The sequence below is a fragment of the Mytilus galloprovincialis genome, chromosome 10 (assembly GCF_965363235.1).
Source record: "Mytilus galloprovincialis chromosome 10, xbMytGall1.hap1.1, whole genome shotgun sequence".
NCBI classification, from domain to species: domain Eukaryota; kingdom Metazoa; phylum Mollusca; class Bivalvia; order Mytilida; family Mytilidae; genus Mytilus; species Mytilus galloprovincialis.
The window spans coordinates 62,931,970-62,938,323 of record NC_134847.1 but is presented as its reverse complement, the minus strand read 5'-3'; the positions used below and the strand labels follow the sequence as shown (position 1 = coordinate 62,938,323).

The 6,354-nt window shown below is 31.5% G+C and overlaps 1 long non-coding RNA gene across 1 annotated transcript; it reads left to right on the top strand.

Annotated features, from left to right (window-relative positions):
* The first annotated feature begins 391 nt into the window (after window positions 1-391).
* Window positions 392-1,659, top strand: LOC143048071 (uncharacterized). The gene is made up of 3 exons (XR_012969735.1): window positions 392-542; window positions 899-977; window positions 1,541-1,659. It is a non-coding gene; the product is annotated as an uncharacterized LOC143048071 (long non-coding RNA).
* The last annotated feature ends 4,695 nt before the right edge of the window (window positions 1,660-6,354 follow it).

Here is a 6,354-nt window from a genome sequence, read left to right as displayed (position 1 = left end):
TTTGTTGGCCAAAGGAAGATAATTCGAAACGTTTTAGAGTCAAATATGTCGTAAGAAATGCCTTACTATCATAGGTTATCCAAGTCAGTGATGTACTGTCGCGTTTTGTATTAGTATCACTAAATATACTGCGACTTATTATCTAAGTGCCCTTTAGGTGTAATACCACCAAATCATGGTACGTCACATCCGATTGCATACGAAAGTAGGCCTAAAAAAATATTCCCTTGAATTTGACAGTTGTAGAAAATTAACCCTGCATTTCAATGCACTTAAATTTTTCTGAGTCGTAAATATGTATGTTGGGTGTCTGAAAGCATCATTCTTTTTTTATTTGATGGTCTTATAAAATATTTTGGAACGTTAAGGTTACATAGTTACCAAAGTAGGTAACCAGTAAATAACAGTGTAAAAATTGGGTTGTCTACCCTCGGCGGTGGTTACTTTCTTATATGCAATGAAATGTAGTGTGAAATTTTCACTGTATCACTGGAAAGGATTGAACTTTACACATGCAAAGTATTTCTTTGGTTGAAATAAAGGTAAATACTGTACGATTTTTTTAAAAGTGCCAATTTAACAAAGACTAATAGGGAAAAATCAATGGTGGTATTACACCTATTTAGGGAAACTAAATGTGCACTCGTGACCCTATTGTACTTTCATTTTTAAAAGTTATTAATAAACCAGTTCATACATTGTAAACATGGACTATTCGGAATGGATTTAGACACAGAAAGTACGTTTGAGGTAAAATTGCATTGAAATGGGGGTTTACGGGTGTTTTCTTAGTTAAATAGGTGGACAGACGAAGCTATATTTAGATTACTGTGTTAAATTTTAAATTACCCTTACAGTTTTTGTTTTGTTTATACAACATGTGAATTTTTTATTTCAGTGTTAACCATGTTCTGAAGAGCATTCTGTTGAAAAATCTTATATGTGAATTGGTCTGCAGATGACACTTCAGCATTAAAGTATGTATCAACTATCATCATGTTTTTTTTTTGTTTTGGCCGCAAAAGTTTACAATTTGCCATTGTGCCGTCTACATTTTGCACAGACAATAACTCATCTAAACACTTATTTGTCCTGGATTTATACACATCAGAATCCAGTCTCACATACTTAAACTTTATAATTCTTACCAATCATTGTTTGTACCAGCATTCCAAGGGACATAACCCTTTTTAAAAACATTTTGAGGTATTTTTTTATTACTCTTTCTCCCCATTTTCTAATGTAAAATACAAGAAAGTGGACTTTTTGTGTAAATCTATTAGAAATATACTGTTATGAGTAAATAAAAAGACTTTGATACCAGTAGCAATAAATGATTGACTGAAAGGGAACCGTTATTTCTCACACTAGGGGAACAGACCAAAAACTCGAGTTACACATAAGGGCTTATAGAAACTTCCGTGTAGACTGTTAACATTTATAGAGACAGTTCTTTCAGCTAAAACACTTTAATTATTGATTTAACATTACATTTATTTCATTTTAGTGGGAAAATAATCACATTTGTTTTATTTTTTAGACAAAAGATATCAAGTTTTGATGAAAAAGGAAGGAAGGAGGAAAAATGGACCAAAACAGACCAAAACAGACCTTCAAATGAACTCTAAAAGGTGCAATAACATTGTTTATCATCTTAAAGTTGTCTTTTGTATTCTATTTAATTGTTTGAATGCATATATCATGAGTTTATGATCAGATATTAGTCAACACTGCATTTTATAATGATACACTGAAATTAGGATTTTTCGAAGAAATTGGACTGAAATTGCCGTAGGATATGGCCTTACATTATAGTGATTTTCTCTGAAACTATAGTTCTGACTGAGACAAAACTTGACAGTTATGCTTGAAATAACTTGCAATTGGAGGGGAAAAAATTGCATTAAGTTTATTTGACATTTAGGTGTTCTTTAGGTGTAATACCACCAAATCATGGTACGTCACATCCGATTGCATACGAAAGTAGGCCTAAAAAAATATTCCCTTGAATTTGACAGTTGTAGAAAATTAACCCTGCATTTCAATGCACTTAAATTTTTCTGAGTCGTAAATATGTATGTTGGGTGTCTGAAAGCATCATTCTTTTTTTATTTGATGGTCTTATAAAATATTTTGGAACGTTAAGGTTACATAGTTACCAAAGTAGGTAACCAGTAAATAACAGTGTAAAAATTGGGTTGTCTACCCTCGGCGGTGGTTACTTTCTTATATGCAATGAAATGTAGTGTGAAATTTTCACTGTATCACTGGAAAGGATTGAACTTTACACATGCAAAGTATTTCTTTGGTTGAAATAAAGGTAAATACTGTACGATTTTTTTAAAAGTGCCAATTTAACAAAGACTAATAGGGAAAAATCAATGGTGGTATTACACCTTTAGCATCCACTACATATGTAAATTATATTCCGAGAGATAAATTGCTTTGTCAGTCTGATAAGGAATAATGCTTAATACAATCTAATAAATATATTGGAATTTGTTCTGATTGTTTTCCTCGAACATTTCGTGTACTCTAATTTTAACTTTGACTAATCATTGGCTTTTTAAATATCAAATCTGAAGGTCTTGTAAACCTTTATACTAAACTTGATTTGCGTTTATGTCATGTCAATTTCATTAACAAAATAAGCTGTTGCGATGTAAAAAAAAAAACTATATATGTTTAAGATGGGTGTAAAGTTGCAAGATACAAGCAATATTCGGACAGTGTATGAATATATAAATTGTATTTGTACAATGTACGAAAATTGTATATTAAAACATAAACAAATTCATAAGTATTTTCATGTTTTAAGATTCTTATTCCTCTAGGAAATTTTAAGGTTTTTATAATTTCTGTGTTATCTGTGAGAGATGCTTTTTTGTTTATTGTCTTACAACATATCGAAATGATTTTTGGCCAAAGAATGATTTGGATAATTTTGACTGGAGTAATAGGAAGACATCTTATGGGAGTTATTTCCCTTTGAAAATTTAAGATAGGCCATATGTTGGATCAATTAATACGTTATAAGTCGGAGAGGTCTACAGTCTTTTGATATGAAGTCCTTGGTCATTTTGAAGGAAATGAGGTCAAGGTCAAAGATCAAGGTCATGTTATAAATTTTAAATTTTGCTTGTTAATGTTATACAAAAGAAAATGTTACAGTAAATGATATAATGTGTTTGCCAAATAACTGTTTACAATAAGGCACAACTTCAACCTATTTAAGTCGAAGAGTTTGGTTCACCCTTATAGGAGTTTTCTCCCCTAATGTATTTGAAATTAGTATTTCTCCACAACCATACAAGTGATTGACCTGAGGTCTTTTGATTTTATATCACTGACTTATGATCTCAAAATAGAGGTCAAGGTCAAATTGACCGTTGCTAAAAACTTTTTCTAGTTCATTATAAAACAATTAAGTCTACTGCATAAACTTATTAATCTTATTTTTTGTTATATCAGTATGATTAACTACATTACATCAACACGGAGGGACATTTTCTAACATCGTTTTTGCAATTTCATTTTTATTATCGAGGTGGAAAGACCTTCAATTGTTCTCTGAAGAATTGGTTTTTAATTTATGTTAGTCATTTTTTCGTGGTGCGTATCAATTACTAATTTCTGGTTTCTATTTATTCACAATTTGAGTAAAAGAACGTTGTATTTTTCTCTAAATGTTGTGTCATATTTCAAAATACAAATAACTATTTTTAAACATCCTGATTACTATGATTCATTCAATTATAGAAGACTAGTAATTTATTGGTTGGTATTGTATTATACTTTATCAAAGATCCCCCCTAGTTTTAAGTTTGGTTCGTGTTGCTTGTTCTTTAGTTTTCTTTTCTATGTTGTGTCATGTGTTCTATTGTTTGTCTGTTTGTCTCCTTTCATTTTTAGCCAGGCGTTGTCAGTTTATTTTCAATTTATGAGTTTGACTGTCCCTCTGGTATCTTTCGTTCCTCTTTTATCCACAGTAGGAACATGCGTCATAATTACCAGTGAGACAACTATCCAACAGAGTCAAAATGGAAATATAGGTTATTGTACAGCCTTCAACAATTAGCTAAACCTTTGAAGTAAAGCCAGCACTATCCTATTAAAAAGCTCTATTACAGATGTATTTTTTGAAATTTTCCCTGAAAATATAACGAATTCACCGAAGTTAACGATTACTAATATCTGTATCCGGTATCATTTAAAAAAATCTGCAAACTGAAATTTCCCCTAAAAACTACTGTGGATTTGTTAATATTCATGGGATACCAGTTGTCGTAGTTTTCGTGGATAAAGTTTAACACGAGTTCAAATGTTTAAGAACGTGGCAATTTTCTATTATATATAACTAATACTTTTGATATTTATGTTTTGGATAGCCCAGTTAATACTGTACTTCATGCATTGAGACTTTATGGGTTTAACATTTTCACTTTCTAATTTTTCTGTTCAATCTCTCATTCTAATTTCAACATTACGATCTCTTCTTTCTTCATTACTTCATTACTACTCTAATTTGTGTGAATTTCCTTGTCGAACATTTTTGATATTTATTCTTTCATTTTTTTCAGACATAGGTTTCGATCTTTCAACAATATGCAGTAGGTTAAAATTAGCTATCTGTCATATATTATATGTTTTAAACATTGTAATATTTGATTATTGACCTTAATATAACACAATAAATTCAGTAAGATACCATAGAAACATTCAAACTCACAAGTCTAAAATAAACTCACAACGCCATGGCGAAAAAAGGCCAACAGACAAACTATAGTACAAATTACAAAACATAGAACACTAAAAACTAAACAACACGAATCCCACCAAAGTATTGGGATTTTATCATGTGCTCCGGAAGGGTAAGCAGATCCTGCTCCACATGTTGCACCCGTGAGGTTGCTTATGTTAGTACGAACCCGGCAACAATTCTAGTTTGGTAAGTTTTAAAGGATATTTAAATGTACAGTTAATTCAAATTTTGGTATTGATTGCAATGAGTAGAAATGTGTGATCTAAACATAACCTCGAAAGTTAAGTTCTAAGTAAAAACATTCCAGCAGCACCTGCATACGGTGTATATATCTCCCAATTGATACGATATTCCCGTGCTTGAATTTCTGATCATGATTTTCTTGATAGAGGGTTGTTGATCACAAGGAAGCTATTAAATCAAGAGTTCCAAATGGTGAAGTTGAAATCATCTCTTCGTAAATTTTACGGACGCCATCACGAGTTGGTTGACCGTTATTGAATAAACTGTTCCCAAATGATATCGGATATGTTCCTTACTACAACCCCCTTCCCTTTCATAAATGTGACCTACCGAATAAGACTATTTACCGGATTCGTTATCTCATAAACAACACGACGGGTGCCACATGTCGAGCAGGATCTGCTTACCATTCCTTAGCATCTGAGATCACCCCTAGTTTTTTGTGGGGTTCGTGTTGTTTATTCTTTAGTTTTCTATGTTGTGTCATGTGTACTATTGTTTTGCTGTTTGTCCTTTTCATTTTTAGGCATTGCGTTGTCAGTTTATTTTTGATTTATGAGTTTGACTGTCCCTCTGGTATCTTTCGTCCTTCTTTTAAGGGGGTGCTGTACAGGCATCTATGTAGAGAACCATTTCTTAAAAATGGTTGAAATTGATCTAGTCTGCATGTTAAAAATAAAATAACAAAAATACTGAACACATAGGAAAATTCAAAACGCAACGTCCCTAATCAAATTACAAACTCAAAATCTGAAACACATCAAACGAATGGATAACAACTTTCATATTCCAGACTTTGTACAGACATTTTTTTAATGTAGAAAATGATGTATTGAACCTTGTTTTATAGCTAGTTGTGTTATTCTGGTTCAAATACCTTTTTGCAGTAGGACAGAAAGAACAACTAAGAAAATCAATGTACATATCGTTTTGTAAAAGCTGTCGATGCACTTTGTCTTGCTCTTGTTTAAATTCATGCGATTTCACTAGTTTTGTTTATTCCCTTGATAAGATTTTTTTTCTCGATTGTAGTGATTCTGTAAACAACTTGTGTCTACTTTTCCCGATATTTTAATTTTAACATACCTGAATACAATATAAAAAATCGGGTCAAAGGAATGCATATGGTTTAAAAATCGGGCCTCAAATTATAAACGTTAGATATGTTATTAATAAATTATGTTTTGTAACATATCACTGGTGTGCAACTCTCTATGAATTATCTAAAAATGTTTTATGAAGACGTTTATAGTATTATAAATTCATATAAGTATGCAAAAAGTCACGATCCAGACACATTTTCCAAGGTTTGACAATCCATAGACATGTTGAGAAAATGATATTTTATT